The sequence below is a fragment of the Panulirus ornatus genome, chromosome 21, assembly GCF_036320965.1.
Source record: "Panulirus ornatus isolate Po-2019 chromosome 21, ASM3632096v1, whole genome shotgun sequence".
Classification (NCBI taxonomy): Eukaryota; Metazoa; Arthropoda; class Malacostraca; order Decapoda; family Palinuridae; genus Panulirus; species Panulirus ornatus.
In genome coordinates this window covers 10158653-10179709 of record NC_092244.1, presented here as the reverse complement: position 1 = coordinate 10179709, position 21057 = coordinate 10158653, and the positions used below count along the sequence as shown (strand labels likewise).

Here is a 21057-nt window from a genome sequence, read left to right as displayed (position 1 = left end):
TAATAAGAGGTTCGAAAAAGAAGCGTTTTTTTTTTCTTTAAAAAAAAAAAGGACATGTTGAGACATACTGATGTGCCAGTTGGATTGTAAGAGTCGCCTGAGATGTGGAAAACAAGTGTTGTTAAAAGAGAATCTGACTGTATTGTGGTCTGAGTTACATTTCTTAAAATACCCAGCCTGATGTAGGCTAGGGAAAGATCATTCTTTAAGCCGATGACGATGTGTATGTCAAAGGCTCTTGAAAACTTGTCAAATGGATAGATTTGGTCTGAAGTGAATAGCTAATACTTATGAAAGGTTAGCATTTAACTAACGGTTACATTAAAAGCGTGTCGTCAGATGGCCTGGATCGAATGTATGGGAGACACTAGACAAACTGTTGCAGACACGGTGACTGGTTGACGGCAAAATGACCAACACTGAAGGATCACCAGTTTGGTGTGTGGGGTACACAAGCACACTGAGCGTGTGAGACGTTCCGCTCACAAAGACTTCCTTCACAACGAAACCATCAAGCAGATCCACATCAAAAACAGATTCGCAAACACAAGAGCACACAAGCAGGATTGTCTCTTCCTGAACAAAATGCATGAAAGATTGTGGTGCTTCAAACACATCCAAAGGGGCGAGATAAGACTTTATATCAAAACCAGATATCATTAGCTTACTAAATAGAGACGAAAGGATACTCCGTAGTCTCGTCTGCATAAAAAAAAAAAGCACAAACAACCAAAAGAACAACTCAAACTTGCAATCTGCTACAAGAGCATAAACACTACGAATCTCGTCACGACTCACAACCTCAAAACGGAACCAGGAGGAAGTTGTAAAGTCTTTCATATCATGAAGTATGGAAGAGCCACCACAACCCCCACCACCAACCTCTCCTCACGCATTACCAACACCTTCAGTAAGGTGTTCTCAGGTCGTCCATGGAACCCTAACATGGGGACCAAACATACAGCGCAAGAAATGACAGATTCCATAATATAGGAGAAGAAAAATACATTCAATCGTATGACACTCACCGTGAGTCTTCACACTCGAGATGTCCTCGTCATTCGCGAAGTACGAAACTACAATCAACCTACAAAACCCCCTCGGGAAAAGATCGTACACTCCATCTCTTTAACAGCCAATCAGAGGACCAGAACTTCACCGGTCGGATGGGGGTCTTCCAGGAATCCAGCCTGACAATTCCTCCCACGTTGCCACCCATCCCCCAACCAAGGATACTTCCATGATGTCCAAATGGACCTGCTCACCTGCTAACCTGACCTGATTCCCGTGGGTGCTTTCATGACGGAAAAGGCGACACGTCGACGACTCCTAAGGAGATCTACCAGTAAAGCGCACAATAATCGGTTCTCACACACTATAAGAGACTTAGAAACACCCAACAATCAACTGATACAGAGGTTTACTTCTAGGCTGTTCAGCGAGAATATCTAAAACATTGGCTCAATATATATATATATATATATATATATATATATATATATATATATATATATATATATTTCGTTGCCATAGGAATATATGTAGCAATGTGGCACAGCTGCTTCCTCAAAGCAGGGGTCAACCTCGAGTTGCTATATAAGAAATTCGTGCATTTGATCTTGTTACTTGATCTCTCTCTCTCTCTCTCTCTCTCTCTCTCTCTCTCTCTCTCTCTCTCTCTCTCTCTGTGAAAACCCTCAGGAAGAGATGGGTCACTTTTGTTTTGTACCCATGTCGGTTGACACTGTTATCTTATTCCCCTTATGATATGTCAATACTGCCGCCACTGCTCTAGCTGCTGTGAGAAAACAGCTTCTGCCACACTGACAACACTGTAAGAGTGTTACATATTACAACACATGTCCTTATGGATACGAACTTATAACCTGTATATTATATATATATATATATATATATATATATATATATATATATATATATATATATATACACACTTAAATTCGTCTTGAAAAATGTTGAGGAGAGAGGAGGTAGACTTAGCAATCTTGAAATCAAAAAATAATAGAGGCAAAGACAATCATGCATATACAAACATTAGATTCCAGTACAACCTGCAAAAAAAAATTCCTACCTATTCCCTTACTCCCAAACAGCCAAAAGTACTCATCCCCATACAGCTAAATTACCTATTCCCATTCATCGAACGTCATCAGAAAAAAAAAAATCTCCAGACGGAGCCACGGTATCCAACCGGTCACCTCGTCAGGAGGAGAAGATTGGAGAGGTGTCACCACTCGGGAAGAAGACCTCTGTCAGAATGACCCACAGTCAACCCACACCGCATTCCCTGCGGGGTCCACCCAAGCGCTGTCCTCAGGTGAGACTCGGGAGGAGGTGGGGGATTATGACTGGATCACGAGGCGGATCTGAGATTATAAAACCAGGCCCCCGTCGAACGCTCCGGTGGGACACATCGCCAACGGCAGCCATCCATCCACCGCGAAGGGGGGAAAAAGGGAGGCGGGCCGACGCAATTCACGCGAGAATCGATACAGAATTAAGAAAATCGCTCCAAGTCGTGCATAATGAAACGGATGACACAACGAGTTCATCGATCCGGTTACGTCGAGTGGACGAGAGCAGCAGCCGATAAGGACTGAATATCAAGCAGATTGATTCAAACACAATTATAAATAAATATATATATATATATATATATATATATATATATATATATATATATATATATATATATATATATATATATATATAATCCATCTTTTTCTTCTTTTATACATGTTCATGATTTCCCCCGTGAGCAAGGTAGCGTTCGGAGCAGATGGTTCTTTCTTAAGTATCTTCTTTTGGAAACTGATACAGGAGGGGAAAATTTTCAGCCCCCCTCCCTGCTCCCGTCCCTCTGAGACGCCTTCTAAGACACGCAGGAGATACGTGGGAAGCATTTTTTCTCCCCCTATGCCCAGGGATAATAAATATGTGTGTTGTGTGTGTGTGTGTGTGTGTGTGTGTGTGTGTGTGTGTGTGTGTGTGTGTGTGTGTGCAGATAAATTACAAAATAACACGTGATTCGGGAATATGCAGAGAGCCACAAGAAAAAGATAACACGACGATCCAAGAGCTTTCGCGATAATACGACAAAAGTGCTCCTCGTACCCTCGTGATTCACTTTCCTTGTGGCTAACGGCATATACAAACATACATATACGTACATACATACATACATGTATACATAGTATTTCAACTTGTGGGAGTGGGTGCCACGGTGCGAATCAAAATATGCCCGAATCACAAATGAAAAACATGCAGGCAGGAAAAGTTTAAATAATGAATGTAAAATAAAGTGGGTATTAGTTTAAGCTCCTTTCGATGATTTGTGGGTCCGACAACTCGAAAGTGAAAAGGTTAGGGACGGAGGGAGAACACGAAGGAAAGAGAATTCGACAGCTTCGCTGTACGAGGAAAAATGGGGGCATCACAACGGTCAATCCTCGTGTAGTTGTTCACCAGAGGAGAAAAAAAAACTATGGGAAACTGCAACAAAGACGATTGCCGCGGTACAAGATCTAAAAAGGGGCTGGGATACGTGCAGCTCACGAGAGCACTGGCCGAGGTGATACGTGTAGAACAGAGAGACGGAAACAGCATAACATCTTAGTAAAGGAAAGGGGGTTACTGACGACAGATGAGAACGGGCAGAAAAATCTCTTGATTCGAATCTGACTTTGTACACAGGGAACGGCTGCTAACGGGGAAAAACTAAATAATTACGTCACCTAAACAACACACCCGGGGATACTGGATAGCAGATGTTATCTTCATTACGCACGGCTTCCAAAATAGCTTAGAGGATATAGTAAAGCCTAATGCATATATATATATATATATATATATATATATATATATATATATCAAGGGATTTCTCGTTCCAAAGGAGTCCATCATTTCCCTGCTCCTGACTGGAGCGTGGCCTTAGAGCTGCAGGATCCCCTTAGGAAGGAACGTGGTAGCTGTGTAATCATACTACTCTCTAACAGCCTGTACTCACCCTACGGAGACATATTACGTAACATGAACACACGTTATGATAACCCATGGTTCACCCGGTGGACGTGGCCGGCTTCCTGAGCGCTGCAGATATTCCACTAAAGGCAACCTTGGGGGCATAAAGGTATGTGTGTGTATGTGTGTGTGTGTGTGTGTGTGTGTTTCACTCCCTTATGGAATCCAGTCATGCTCTGACAACTTCACATACCACGCCGTTGTATATCATACATCAACAACGTCATTTTTCTCCACCTTCGCTGTATCTAAGTCTACTTTTTAGCTAACGCTTTCATTACCAGTCTGGTCTTGTCTTCTAAATACATTTATCGTTAGCAGCATCATCATTATTGCTATTACAAGCATTACTCTAATACATGTACAAACAAGTGCTACCGGGCTCCACCGCCTGCTTTTGATTACGCCGCGATTGGAAGATTACCTTCGGTGAGGTGGTAATATCTAAGTACAATCTGACTGAAGAAATTCTTACCCCAAAGGAATCCATCCTTTCCTACTTATTGTAGCGCAGCCTGGAAGCTGCAGGTATTCCTGGAGAAGGGTTCCCACGAGTATATGATGATGATACTACTACCACTACTACTAATACATATACATACATACATATATATATATATATATATATATATATATATATATATATATATATATATACGCTCAACTGCCTTACACTCACTCCACATACACATACCCACAACGTACTACACTTTATGACGTGTGGTCCCGTCTGGTGGACGCGGCCAGCTTCCTGGGCGCTGCGCAAACCCACAAAAGATAGTCTGAGGTGAGACCCCCTCGGACATTTTTCTAATGTTCGCCTAGACGGCACGGGCAACTTGAATGCCCTAATAAAGGCCATTTCATTAACGTCATTAAAAATCACGTGTAGACCCAAGACTAAGCCAGGCACCCAATGTACCAACCAGACCCTAGGACAGGATGAACAGCTGGATGGACTGTGGAACAACTCCCAAGATACGAACTATATATATATATATATATATATATATATATATATATATATATATATATATATATATATATATATATATGTGTGTGTGTGTGTGTGTGTGTGTGTGTGTGTATCGCCTAGGTATACGAGGATACAGCCACGGCTGGGTACTGCGCCAGCACTTCAGTTTCACTCCCTTGACCCATTCTAGAGCTCTCTTCTATCTCTGCCTGGCCCACACGAGGGCTGCTGACATTTAGTCCACACACACAAGACCTCTCCATCTCATACATGATAAATGACAACACGCAGCTCACACGACTCGCTCTTCAACAATCTACAGTTTCGTGTGGTTGGCGCTACGCGTGCCATTAGGCAAAGTACGGTCGTTAGCAAACTTAAGTAAATACTGTCTGTCTGTCTGTCTGTCTGTCTGTCTCTCTCTCTCTCTCTCTCTCTCTCTCTCTCTCTCTCTCTCTCTCTCTCTCTCTCTCTGAACATATTCATACTATCATCATACAACCTCTCAACATTCTTTTTTATTTGTCTGCGTAGCTCCTGCAGTCTTGTGGCCGCATTCTACACGGCATCAAGGAACTGACACGACGTTCTGGGAGCGAGAAGACCCTCAGTGAGTTGGTACTCCTTTCCCTGTCCACTGACGATGATAAGAGCCTTGCTGTAGATGACTCCTCGTTCACGGTATAAGCATATGGAGTTGAGTCCTCCAACAACTGTATATCTCTCTCTCTCCATCTATCTGTCTATCTATCTATCTATCTACCAGACCTATCAAAGAAAGCATCAATATACTGTGTGTGTGTGTGTGTGTGTGTGTGTGTGTGTGTGTGTGTGTGTGTGTGAGTGTGTGTGTGGGATCACTGAATGATCTTTGAGAGCACTAATAATATCAATAATAAATATATTCAAGTTATGTAACATGATAATGCAGTTAAATGTGAGCGAAATAACACCTCTAAGTTTTAATAACTTTTTCTCTTTTTCAGCTATCGCCTGTTAACATCTAACATCACATGCTATGTAAATGACGCCCTTACCAAGAAAAAGTAATGTAAACACCTTGTGTGTATATTATATATATATATATATATATATATATATATATATATATATATATATATATATATATATATATACATATATATATATATAATTTGCGAGTGTGTTATTTCAAATGTTTCTCATTAAGCATGGACAACTATGAAACACATCAAACGACTAGAAAAAGAAAAAAAAAAAGGTTCAACTGAAACTTATAAAACCTTCCTATACAAAAGGCCGACTCTTACAATGCACATCAAACAATGGGATTTCTCCAGTTACCACTCAAGGATTCGGTCAACCGAACGCGGTGGATTTATATAAGCTTTAGACCACACTGGTGAGATACGGGAATATCCAGTTCGCTACTGGAGAACAGCCGGTTTAGAAAAAAAAATATATGTATATATGTAGGAAAACTAGAGCGAGGTCACAAAGTCAAAGTTCGTGCGTGCACTGGTTCGCCGCGCGGGGGGGGGAGAGTGGGGAGAGAGAGAGCGGCGAGAGAGCGTTGCGTCTTCGATCAAGGCTGGGAGCAGACTGAGCCCACCCCAGTCCCACCGTTAACCACGGCCGCAGTCCGAGCTACACTGCCGGACTCAGCCAGTGGTTCTCTCTCGGCCGCGCGGCGCACACGCACACACGCAAGCAAAACTTTGTAAGCGGGAGGGGGGAAAAAAAAACAAGATCGCAGAGTCATGCGTGTGTGTGTGTGTGTGTATGTGTGTGTGGATTTTCATAAGGGGTATCCCTTCTTCGAGGATGGACGTGTTACCTTTCTTTTTTTCCCTTGCGCCCAAGATGCTACGTTAACGAGCCGTGCGTAGGAAGAACATCCTTACGACTTACTGAACAGAATTAATGTTCTTTTTTTTTATTTTCGAATTACTATAGACTGACGATACGTACGTCTGTCATAAATACATGATACTTATTGCCTTAGCAAGAGTTCAACGCACTGACAAAATGTATTCTTCGTTTAAAGAAAAAAAAGCCATAATCCTTTACTTCATTTACATCATCCCTTCCTGTAAATGAGGGAGGTATAAAAGAACTATCTTTTTTTTTTCTTCCTCCATCTCAACAGCAATGCGTGTGCTTAAGACGCGGCGCGTTCGTAAGGCGTGAGTCATCCATCCCGTCTCACGAAAGATGAGCACACCGGTTCGTACCCCACCTCACGAAAGCGGGGCACGCTAGAGGAAATGATAATCACAAATGGGTCCTTCAATCGCCGTCTCCCGAAATGAGAGATAATCACAGTCTGATTAATTTTGTTTTCCCAGTCGGTAAATAATGAAACTTGGGGAGCGGGGTAGCGCCGGGAATGGAAGAAGGCAAGCAAGTATGCACATGTGTATATATGTCCGTCTCTGTGTATGTATATGTGTAAATTTTGATATGTTTACGTATATGTATGTATACGTGCGTGTATGGGCGTTTACGTGTGTGTGTGTGTGTGTGTGTGTGTGTGTGTGTGTGTGTGTGTGTGTGTGTGTGTGTGTGTGTGTGTGTGTGTGTGAGGATGAGCCGTTCTTAGTCTGCTTCCTAGCGCTACCTCGCTGACGCGGGATACGGCGATCAAGTATAGTACCAAATACTATTGCACCCCTTAAACATCTGCCTACATCGGTATAGATATTCAGAGCTGGTGTTCCACGGACGCTCTGCAGCATAAGCCTCGTCCAGCGTCGGTGAGCCTTGCGTGCGGTGCGGGAGAAGCCCTACGCCAAAGCGTACCCTGGCATCCGTATACTGGTCGGCTCTGCCCGCCTTCCTTCCCCGACGACGGAGTCCCTGACAAAATGGAGCATATTCCCTCCACCAGTCAATGTCAACCTTACACGCGGGTGGAATAGCCAGAGATATTGAGGTGCGTCCGTGCGTGTGTGTGTGTGTGTGTGTGTGTGTGTGTGTGTGTGTGTGTGTGTGTGTGTGTGTGTGTGTGTGTGTGTGTGTTTGTGTGTGTGTGTGTGTGATTTCTATTTGTGTGTGTGGCGGGAAGACAATCTTACACTCGTGTTGACACGTTCGTTAACCTTGTGTATATGAACCATTTCTTTAATCTTACGTAAACACACACACACACACACACACACACACACACCAGTATAAGCCAGTTACCCAGACGTCTATCGACCAGCCTCGAGGATAGGACGAACAGGTAGATGGGTGGGTTGGAAATGGGCCGACTGCCGCTCCCAGGATTCGAACACGGGCAGGCCCATGGGAGAATCATGGTCAGCAATCAACGAAGACTGTGTGTGTGTGTGTGTGTGTGTGTGTGTGTGTGTGTGTGTGTGTGTGTGTGTGTGTAGTCTACCCCAGTATTCTATACATTCCTCCTGAGCTTGGTAACAGAAGAATCACATACCTGCCTTGGCCTTCTCGTTACTCGTGTGAGCCGGTGACCTGAAATCATGGTAAAAAGCAATGTGCACAATATGTCAAACGACGAGTTCTTCCTCACGAAGGAGACACAAGCAAGTACGACTTGAACGAACACTTTAGCTATAGGCAACATTTCATCTTTATAGTAACCTCACAGCCTTACCCCGCGACGTAGTAAATGAATATATCATTCAGGCGGCTAAACGTACAGCAGTGAGTTGCTATGTGAGAGCAAGCTGATGTATTCCCACCTCCTATTTATATATTCAAATCCAGACTCATTACATACTGACGATGTATGATAATCACTGAACGATGTGGGGGAGGGGGGAGGAGGAGATTGTATACATTCGTACATTCACAGTTTCAAATATCTCCCTTATCGTTATTCGTATTCGTTCATCGAGACACCTAATGGTATATTCTAATTAGCTTAACGATTAATAAATCCCCAGTAAGCTGGTGGGGTTAAATGACGCAGGGAAATCTAACTGTATGTGGTGGAGGAGAGAAGTTCGTCTGTGGCCTTCGTCTCTCTGGATTGACTTGAGCGCATCAATGAAAGCGTCTCTACACCAGGGACTCCATCTCTCCCTCCCAGACCTGAGCGGCGGGCTGGATCCGGCAATATTGCCGGCATGTGGTACGATTCCCAGACGTTAATCCCTACTTATGTGCTTAAATCTGAAAGGAACAGCGGTCGAGGGGAGGGGAAGTAGTAGCCTATGGCTATGGCAGTATATCTATCTGTACTGCAGTGGAAATGGGTGAGAGGTTGCTTGGTCCACGGGATGGTTTCGATAACCCTCACCCCATCCATCCATCGCATCGCCCCTGTACGTTGGAGACGGTGAGCGACGCAACGCGATGCCGAGGCATATAATTCCATACTTTGTTCCCGTGTTCAACATAGGCGCTCAGCACGTAATCGCATTTACCGTCAGAGTGAAGCCTTTTGCCAAAGAAGGGCATCTCATTCAGAGGAAAAACAAGCTTACAATATACCATATTTCGACACTAGAGAGAGAAAAGAAATAACAGTTTACACATAATAATAAATTACGCTAAATATAGAGATGAAAAAAAAATTTCGTGGAAAAAGAAAGACGTCAGATATATACAAGTATATATCGTCTCCCTACACGGCTGGCTGCCCGTCAATGGTCTATCGTTCATGGAGAGAAGAATGGGAGCAATTATACATCATTTGTCGATACAATATACGCCAACACAGTCCGACCTTTAGACTTCTGCTTTTAAAGGGAGGTCTAACGCCTTATCAACTCCTCCCGTTCTCCTCTTCGCAGCCAACCTTCCAGATGCTGTTTAGAGTCAACACGAAACGAAACCTTCCCTGGTAACAATATGTAGCGATCACATTAAACAAAGATTGAAACCCTCGCTTGTTAAGACATGAGACCTAACAATGTGTCTACCACAAACAAGCAATGTGACATGACTTGTGAAGACTTGTCACGCAACGGTGTCTACCGTAAACAGGGACTCGCACTGTCCTCGTCAGACTTTACAGCGTATACGTCGCCAACAGCAGACTAGAACTCAAACCTTCCTTGTTAGGACTCGAACCCACAACAGGATCTTAGACGTATTCCTTTCCTTATATCTTGAGTTACGTCACTAGTGTGTAAAATATGGCAAAAGTTCGTAACCCATATAAACTCCAGGGCATCGGCTGTTACAAAATATAAACTCTCTGTGAAACAAGTGAGTTAAGGATGAAGTTCTCACGAGATAGCGTTGTACTCGCTGTTTATTCTAAAGTTGATGATACGACCGCCTGTAGACTATAAGTGGGCCAGATTCTACAACAAGTTCATAGAACTTTATGTAGACAGCCTGTAAGCCAAAATCTACAAACAAACTCATGAAAAAACAAAACAATTTGTTGACCAGCTGTGGGTGAGATCTGACAAGCTGATAAGGACAATTTTCAGACTGGCTGTAGCAAAGAATTCTACAACAATATCACTGGGATATTTTTCTTTTTAAGATTAGAGGTACGGTCTCCAGAACGCTGAGGGGGAAAAAGTCCGAGAATGTTAAAGAAACAAGATCGCCAGAAATGCGTTCACAATGGTACTCCTTCCAATGATAACTTTTTCCTCTACTTCTACGGCGTGCCAGAGTTCGCCACAAGTCCCTTTGGTTAAGCGCCACCGACGGCGTATTTACAAATGGCAAATCAATGTTTTGTCTGGCAGTATAAAAAACACATATGGCAAAGGAGTGAGTTACAAAAGGAAAAGAAAACGGTATTAGGTGTATGCAACTCAATTTTTTTTTTAATATGTGTACTAAGACTACTGCTATCCCTCAAAACCACAGTGATCCGTTATTCAAAACATGGGGACAATTACTGACAGAATATGGCAGATAATCAGTTATCAACAGGAAAGCTTATCTTTTCACATACTATCGGGGTCTACTGAATGTCTCTGGAATGGTCAATACCCACACATAACTATGAGGTCAGTGCCGAAATAAGGTTATATGATCAATACCCACAGAAGGTTACGAACTCGATACCTACATAAAGGTTACAATGGCAATACCTACATCACGTTACAAGGTCAATACCTACAAAGCACGAGGTCAATACCGACACAGAGCTATAAGGTCAATACTACATGTCAGGACAAGATCAATGCCTACGAAGCGTTACGAGGTCAATAAGAACACAGCGTTACGAGGTCAATAAGTACACAGCGTTACGAGGTCAATAAGTATACAGCGTTACGTGGTAATCACCTATACACATCGTTACACAGTGCTTCGCAGTCAAGAGTCACACGACGCTAAAGATAATAACAAGTAATTACGCAGTTTAAAGGTCAACACTTGAATGAGAGTGCTTAATTAGCACTTAAATGAGTGAGTGATTATAAGTCAGAAACGAATTAGCTGATTCAAGTGATTTGATTAAAGACAAAGTCAAACTACATAAGAGTAATCTGGATTAAGTAATTAAAAGTTGGAATGTTTCATGAAAGAGTTGGATTAAATAGTAAATCAAATGGATTAGATTATAATCAGAGAGCAGGATCAGGTGATTAGTTCTGATTAAAAGAGACTAGGTTATAATAGGAACGGTAAGAGTGACGACTTGAGAGAGAGAGTTGGGTTAAATTATGTCATTAGTTATATACAGAGTTGAGTTCATAAGTGAGTAAGATGAGATGATGAGTGATATGAAGAGAAATGATCACTTGAAAAAGGGACAATATATATATATATATATATATATATATATATATATATATATATATATATATATATATATATATATATATATATGTCAGAGAAGGGGGCCAGGTGAGGATATCCCCTCAAAGGTCCAGTCCTCTGTTCTTAACGCAACCTCGCTAATGCGGGAGATGGCGAATAGTATGAAAAAAAAAAAAAAAAAAAAAAAAAAATATATATATATATATATATATATATATATATATATATATATATATATACATATATATATATATATATATATATATATATATATATATATATATATATATATATATATATATATATATATATATATGTTAAACAACCATGGAGACATAATGGCACAAAGCAAGAATTGTGTCACACACATAGTGGCACATACCGAGACATGATGGAATAAACCTCACCTCGTGATATGCAAAGGTATAGTCATCACAAATGGTAACCAGGGATCCAGGACTCCCCCCTGACAGGAGCTGGGGGGGAAGCGTGTCCTACAAAGCTCAATAGGATTATAAACCATAATATCTCACTGTTACTGACACGTATTGAAAATCTGCCCTGCACACCGTTTTCTATCCGCCACAGACGCAGACAGCGCAGGAAGGCAATGACAAATTCGCAGGCACACAGACAAAAAAGAAAGACACACAGACACATGCAAAGAAGTGAAGCTAACAAACAGACAGACAGACAGACAGACAGCACAGAAGATCAGCTAAAAATATCAAATATTACATAGACACAGACCCTATCATATTACCCACAGGAAAGTATATTACTAAGATTTAGCGGCGAAAAAAAAAAAAAGATTAATTCCAGCAATATACTAATTTTCGTGACGTACGATTGAGATGATGACACTTGCTCTCACTCATCATTCCCCAATCCGTCATATTACAAAGAGACTTACATTAACGAAAGGCCTTTATTTATTATTGTTGAGCATATTTCCGTGCGACTTTTATTTTTTTTTTTTCCTCATACGGGTCATCAAGTAGTGTAAAAATAATCATTTCACAAAACTTATCAGAACGAGCAACTTCACTTGCAGATTCATAGCGTATCTCCAGGATATTTTCTATGCAGTAGGCGTTCTATTATGATGTGTGTCGCAAGATATATAATCCGGTGCTAAGGGAATTTTCTACGAATCAAAAAAAAAAAAGAAAAAAAAATTCTTTTAGTAACTGACAAATGAAGTTCAGGCCGCGTGCTAATTTAGGTCAACTTCTTTTCCATGACAACGTACATCGTGATGGTTGCTGACGCTACACGGGTGACGTAAAGACGTAAACACGCCGTCTTATATATATATATATATATATATATATATATATATATATATATATATATATATATATATATATATATATAAATATATATATATATATATATATATATATATATATATATATATATATATATATATATATATATATATAAATATATATATATAAATATATATATATAGATAGATAAATAGATAGATAGAGATAGATAGATAGACAGATAGATATATCCACAGAAATTGATAAAAAATATTTCCATATCAGTTGACACGAGTTTTCACTGTTATATATCGCGTTTTCCCAGACAACACTCACAAAATACTTACATAGAGCCAGGCGAAGGGTTCAGCCTCCCCCCTCGCTGTAAAACATTGACGGAACAAAATTCTACTAAACTGAAATAAATGGTATGTGACTTAGCCCTGAGCCAAACGTGTACCAGGCTTTACTTTTTCCCCAAGTGGTTTTGGAAACAATCTATATATATATATATATATATATATATATATATATATATATATATATATATATATATGTGTGTGTGTGTGTGTGTGTGTGTGTGTGTGTGTGTGTGTAGCGAGAAAGCGCTAGGAACATGTATAATGGACCAAAACAAGGGGCTCCTCTCTCTCTCCACAGAAGCACCCCTCCTCACTCCCTTGCGTAGTTTCCCCTGACTTGACGTGTCAGGTTCAGCCAACTGACAACACGTCCCGCCCAACCTCTATACCCTGTGCATCAAATCGCTCTAACCCGTGCACGCCAATCACCTTCTTGCAGGTTCAGAACCTTTCCCTCAATCTTTCCATCTCTTTCTCGGTCTCCCTCCACTTCTGATGCATATATCGTCTTAGTTGGGTCTTCCTCGCTCATCCTCTCCTTATGTTTCCACTCACACGCATACCTGACCGTCTAAAATAAAAGCTCCTCTGCCTCTGGTGGATTTCTTACCACACCATACATTCGCAGGACCTTCCATAGGGCATCTCTATGAACCCTATAATGCGCTTTCTCCAGATCCAGATATATCAAACATGCAAATCCATCTTGTTCTCGGAATATTTCTCAAACAGAGATTATTCAGAGCTAACACCCGATCCATGCATATTCTACCCACTCCCGAAGCTAGACTTCTCCCCAGTTTGATGCTGTGCTTGACAGCACCCTCTCAGTCACCACTCCACACACACACACATACACATACACACACACACACATATATATATATACATATATATATATATATATATATATATATATATATATATATATATATATATATATATACATATACATATATTCTTTCATACTATTTGTCATTTCCCGCGCTAGCGAGGTAGCGTTAAGAACAGAGGACTAGGCCCTTGAGGGAATATCCTCACCTGGCCCCCTTCTCTGTTCCTTCTTTTGGGGGAAATATATATATATATATATATATATATATATATATATATATATATATATATATATATATATATATATATATATATATATATATATTGGAATCAGTGTTTCTCCCAATTCACAAAATAATCTACGGAACAACATTAAAAGTTTGACTCGCTTCCTGATCTTGAAATGAACTTCTCGAATCTCTTAGGTTCAGAGGCTCTGGTTGCAATCCTCTTCCTCCGCCTCCTCCTCCTCCCTCCTCCTACTCCTCCTCTAGCGGCAGAAGAAAATGTTTCAGTCAAAAAGTTTGAAGGTTCGCATCACCAGTCGAGCGGGGAAGGCAAACACACATACAGGAAAATAATAATATGAAAAAAAAGAACTAACGAGAAAAAGTTTCTGTAAAAAAGAGTAATTTACAATGTGATATATTTCTCTGTAAAAGGCGTGAGGAGAGGAGGGGGGGGGGGGGGGGGGGGGGAAAGAAGGAGGGAGGGAGAAAGGCTTTCCAGCTTCGTGATGCAAATACAGTATTGTAATGCATATTCACATACGAATAAGAGGTTGTATTCTATGTGTTATCATTTGCCGAGATATTATTTTCTGTGTCTACCTACTGGACAAGGGACCTTACCAGTAGTGAGAGCGTGTACTGTCTTAGAATAAAATTGAACACCTGAAGAAGGTGTTTCAAAATGATTCGACTGGTGGTTAGAAATATAGTCACTATCTTCCTTTACTCTGTCGTCAGCCATGCAATCATTTACCTCAAACTGAGACTGAATATTCCCAGCCTTGTCTCAATCGCGGTACTCCCAACAACCCTCCAACAAAGCCCTCCAAGATGCGTTACCCCACCCTACGACCCGTCCCTCGAGGTAACACTCCCAATAACCCTCCAACAAAGCCCTCCAAGATGTGTTACCCCCACCTACGACCTGTCCCTTGAGTCAACACTCCCAGGAACCCTACAACAAAAACCCCTTCTAAATCTCTCAACCCCTACAAATCGTCCCTCCAAGTCAACACATCCAAGAACCCTAAAAAAAAAAAAAAAAAAAAAAAAAGAGGCCTTCCGATTAATAGTCAGGATTTCATAGCTTTATCTACAGCCGCCTTTGCTTCAGAAAAATGTTTCAGTGAGAGAGAGAGAGAGAGAGAGAGAGAGAGAGAGAGAGAGAGAGAGAGAGAGAGAGAGAGAGAGAGAGAGAGAGAGAGAGAACTGACCACCTAGCTCTGCGAGCATTAAGCCTGTGACCACCGAGCTCCGAGAGCATTAGGCCTGTAAGGTGTACATGAGAGCAAGAGTCAGGCGTGTGGACACCAGGACCCCTCCCCGAATTAAAACACAACGTTCCACCACTGCCCGTCCATCTACACGAGAGAGAGAGAGAGAGAGAGAGAGAGAGAGAGAGAGAGAGAGAGAGAGAGAGAGAGAGAGAGAGATGATAAGAATACAGAGGGTACTTAGACAACCACCTCCACTTGTACATAGTGGTGTGGGGAGCAGTGTAATACCATACATACACCCACCCACCAACACACACACACGAGAGATGACAACCAATGTGTAGAAGCCCCCGTGGTGGCCCATCACAGGCTTAGCATAATGGAATGAATTCTGGCCCAGAGTACTGACTGTGAAAGTGGCAATAGAATATGGAAAAGGGGGATACACAAGGCGAAAGACATGAAAGAGAGACGAGAGAGACGAGAGAGAGAGAGAGAGAGAGAGAGAGAGAGAGAGAGAGAGAGAGAGAGAGAGAGAGAGAGAGAGGAGGGGGGAGGGGGGGTTCTGATCACTGATAAGGCCTTGAGCAATGGATTTCGTAAAAAGGAGGGCTGACTGAAATCTACGAATAGTCCTTTGGCTTGCGTATGCAAATGACTTTCGAAAAGGGGTGAGGAAGAGGGAGGGTGAATGATTAAGGCAGACACAAGTAAGAGGTTATTTTCAGAGAGCTCCGTCGTGTCTCGATCATATGAGAGAATCTGGCTTGTTAACTGGTCGATTGAAAAAAAGGAAAAAAAAAAAAAAATGGGGCAAGGTGAAGCCAACTGTAAGTGGAGTGGAGTAGAGACATGAATCCTTGTTTGTGTTACACGGATGATGGACAGACTGTCGGAGACCTTAGGTCACGAGCAGGCAATCATCCCTTACTTTTTCTTTTTTCTTTAGATAAAAACTGTATAACGGCATACCACCCCCACCCCACGAGTCTGGAAGCGCATCAAGACAGAGCGAAAGTCTTGGGGAAAAGGCTTATAAAGGCCTAGCGACCAATTCCAGGGCGTATTTCCCCAGATGTAGAGGATGTTCAGATGGCCTTCCAGACGAAAGACTTTTGTCTGGATCAAGGTGTTGGAAACGAAGATAGTGGGGGGGCTGATATGGAATCTACGGGAGGGTAGAGAAAAGGGGAATTGGGGATTGCTGGGGGTTTGGACTGGGAGAGAGATGACTGCAGGGAACAAGAAACGACCTTTTCTTTGTTTGTTTGTTTGTCAGACAGGGAAACTATGTGGATTTATTTCATTGCAAGTTTTATTTTTTGCTTTTACAGCAGCCGACACAGCACAGGCAAAAATATGTCACCATCTCGACCATCTCGGATTAAAGAAAAAAATGGTAAAGTATGAAAGAGAGAGAGAGACAAAAACAGTTCAGAAATTAATTTAAGTTCCTTTGAGATTAACGCACCTGATTCTTACAGGTGTAAAGGTTTATAAACAGAGGGAAGAGAACTCAACAGCTTTCCTGTCCTAAGAAAGAAGGAGGTATTATAATGGTCCATCCTCGTGTGACCAATCTCCACACAGAAACTAAGGGAGGCACCAGTAATACAGTCATGGTATTAATGGTATTATCGGAAGTTTGTAAAAGGGTTATGATGAGATTATCTAATCAGAACCATGTTTTGTCCAATTTGGACAATCACATGTTTACCAAATGGCGTCCTAGCTTCGTCTCTTCGATGTATATCAACTGACTGTTATATTTCTCTCTTGTGTCTCCCCTGATGATGTGATTATTACACGAAAGTGCACTTGGGAACTTTTCGTGGTTCATTTTCCCCGTGGACTCATAATAATATCCTGATCACGCGCAAAATTGTGATCCTTTCCAACATATATATATATATATATATATATATATATATATATATATATATATATATATATATATATATATATATATATATATATATTACTTCTGTCGCGATATATATATATATATATATATATATATATATATATATATATATATATATATATATATATATATAAATATATATATATATATATATATATATATATATATATATATATATATATATATATATATATATATATATATATCGCGACAGAAGTAATTCCATGTCTAAACATACAAGAGATTCGGTACATATCAAGACAAAAGAATATACTACGAGTCCCATTGTCCCAGTTTTTTTTCTCTCTCTCTTGTGAGAGAAATACCTTTAATCATCTTTTCTTCTTCTGTGTATAACGAACTCACAATACATAATGAGAACCTCGCAAGCTAAATGACAATCTTGACAATTGTTGAAAACACTCACTTTACGGCACTGTAGTCAGGAAACAATGGGATACTCCTCTCTCTCAGAGTTGGGGTGGAGACGTAGCAATTGCAGTACTTACACCAGGGGAGAGATGGGAAAAAAAATGGTTTATGGGAATCTCATATTTTTTTCCCCTTGTATACCACACGTCAAGGGGCAGAAATGGGGAAATACATGGAAAGGAACAATGAAAAAAAAATATCTGAATCGGCATGGGGGGAAAATATGGGCTGGAACTGGAAGTACAAGCACAAAAATGGATAATACTTGGGCTGGAAGTATATGGTCTGGAATGAAGAGTATAAGGGCAAGCATGGGGAAATATATGGGCAAGTTTGGGGAGAAATATGGGCAGAAATGGGGAAATGTATGGGCAGAAATGGGGTAATATATAGCCAATAATGGGGAATATACAGGAAGACGTCAATGGCAGAGAGAGAGAGAGAGAGAGAGAGAGAGAGAGAGAGAGAGAGAGAGAGAGAGAGAGAGAGAGAGAGAGAGAGAGAGAGAGAGAGAGAGGATGAGTTGGAAGAGAGTTTCTTGCAAGCGTTTACACGTTGGGTGTGGAGGGGTGCGAGAGAGGGAGAGACAGACAGACAGACAGACCGAGAAAAACAACGGAAGGACGGAGTGGAAAAAGAGAGGTGCTTGAGAGACATAACGGGGCCTGAATATGGAGGAGGGCGTGAGGCGTGTACGGGATAGAACATATGGGTGCCATGTGGAATACAGGGGATAACGTACTGTGAATGGGCTGAAGCGCGCCACATGAAGCAGTCAAGAGAAACACCAGGGAAAAGGCATTGGGGTTTGGCTCTGGATAGGAGGAGGAGGGGGGGGGGAGCTCTGGCTTCGGTGCATTATGCATGGCAGCCAGCAAGCAGCTGTAAGTAAATGGCCTGTATCACTGGGGGGCCAACCTCGTTAAAGAACTTCGCGCTCCGAAAGAGTCCATCGTTTCCCTTGCTAACAGGAGCTGCAAGAACTCCTACACACACACACACACACACACACACACATATATATATATATATATATATATATATATATATATATGGGAAAGCAAATTCCACTGGGCTATGATAGGTTCATACAGCAGGCGGCAATTAGTGTATGACCGTTTTAACTCTGAATCCGAATCCGTCAGGGTAATCTCTGCGTTCGTGATATGTCCTCTATCATCGTTATTGTTACAACTGTATTTTTTATCATCATGATCATTACTACTACTACTATTACTACTACTACCATCACTACAACTACTACTACAACTACCACTGCTATTATTATTACTACTAGTAATATTATCATTATCACTATTATCAGTGATATCATCACTACTACTATTCTTACTATCATTAGCCGTAGTAGTTGTAGTAGTAGTAGTAGTAGTAGTAGTAGTAGCAGTAGTAGTAGTAGTAGTAGTAGTAGTAGTAGTAGTAGTAGTAGTAGTAGCAGTAGCATGATAATCGTTATCATTATTATATCCAATAACGACGGTATAATGACGGTACTTACATACGTAATATGGTTTCCTTAACATGTTGGGTTAAGTAATCGATATCATTTTAAAGTGACGCTGTGACTCACGCTAAACACCATCCCAGGGAGCCAGACACGTCGTAGAGTTACAGCCTTAGAGACCTACCCACCCACGCCCTCCAATGAAACCGAGTCACACACAATGCCATCCAGTAGTACTGGAGAGAGAGAGAGAGAGAGAGAGAGAGAGAGAGAGAGAGAGAGAGAGAGAGAGAGAGAGAGAGAGAGAGAGAGAGAGAGAGAGAGAGAGAGAGAGAGAGAGAGAGAGAGAGAGAGAGAGAGAGAGAGAGAGAAATACAATATCCTTTCTAAAAGTCGAAGATTTGTAGTACGAGCGAACATGAGTGTGTGTGTGTGTGTGTGTGTGTGTGTGTGTGTGTGTGTGTGTGTGTGTGTGTGTGTGTGTGTGCCCCCCCCCCCCCTTCTTCCTGTAACTACCACCTCCTGGGGAGACTGTGCCACTGGGACAATGGCCTCAAGGATGTATTAACCACAAGTACGTCAACTTTACACCGTGGAGATAGAATCAGGGTTTATGGACCCCCGGGGCCCGCCATTGTCTCTGGGAAGCACCAACGGTCCATTGAAGAAAAATTAACTATGGTGTCTCCAGATGAGCCTTTGTCCGCTCCGTGGCCGGTGTGGAAATGGCGCCACGCGGACACTGACGGTAAATTGGATGGTATATCTGCGGGAAATTGGTCTGTTATGGTTATCATTTACAGGGAGGGAACACTTACGGTAAATTGGTCTGCCATGATGATCTACCGGGAGGGATGATTTATGGTAAATTGGTCCGCTATGCTCATTTACAGAGAACGGGGGGGTGGTTTGGGTGTGTCTGCTCTGCGACAATTTGAGAACGATAAATAACACAGGAATATCTGAGGGGGAAATAGCAGGGTCTTGCTTCACTGATCACGGAGCTCTTCCCCCAGCCCTGTCAATATAGAGTTATTAGGAAGGCTCGTAAACAATTTAAAGCTCTGGTGCCGAGAGAATAACTGAGTAATCTGGAGAGGATGTACCGGTTGTATGATTCATATAAAGGAACTCAGAAAATATATAGAGAGGAACTTCACTGAAGAATAGCGTATACATATCTATCTTCTAACTCAAGAATCTAATGCTTCCTTTGTCTTTGTTACGAAGAGTTCAACACCCAATAATCAATAATAATCAATTCACTATCGGGTAAATCCGATTCGTAAGTTTCAATTCTTAGTCTGCTCATATATATATATATATATATATATATATATATATATATATATATATATATATATATATATATTCCACTAACAATTTCTATGAGATTCCAAATGTTACATGGGACTTTTCTAAAGGCTCCAGCAGCCTAAGGCTGGGCTATTCACAGCAGCAGGGAAACGTAGACTCCCTTAGAATCAGTAGTTCTCTGGCGATGATACAGCATCGTAAAAGGTGACTTCTCACTTGAGGTAGGACCTCGAGCGGGTGGAGTCCGGTAACACTTACACACACACACACACACACACACACACACACATATATATATATATATATATATATA

The 21057-nt window shown here is 41.3% G+C and overlaps 1 protein-coding gene across 1 annotated transcript in view; it reads right to left on the bottom strand.

Moving 5' to 3' along the window:
- Positions 1 to 6635, bottom strand: part of LOC139756350 (B-cell receptor CD22-like) — a 245926-nt gene extending 239291 nt beyond the window's left edge. Inside the window, exon 1 of the mRNA XM_071675716.1 lies at positions 6341 to 6635. The gene's annotated coding sequence lies outside the window, so the exon portion shown is untranslated. The remainder of the gene's footprint in view (positions 1 to 6340) is intronic.
- Positions 6636 to 21057: the final 14422 nt, after the last annotated feature.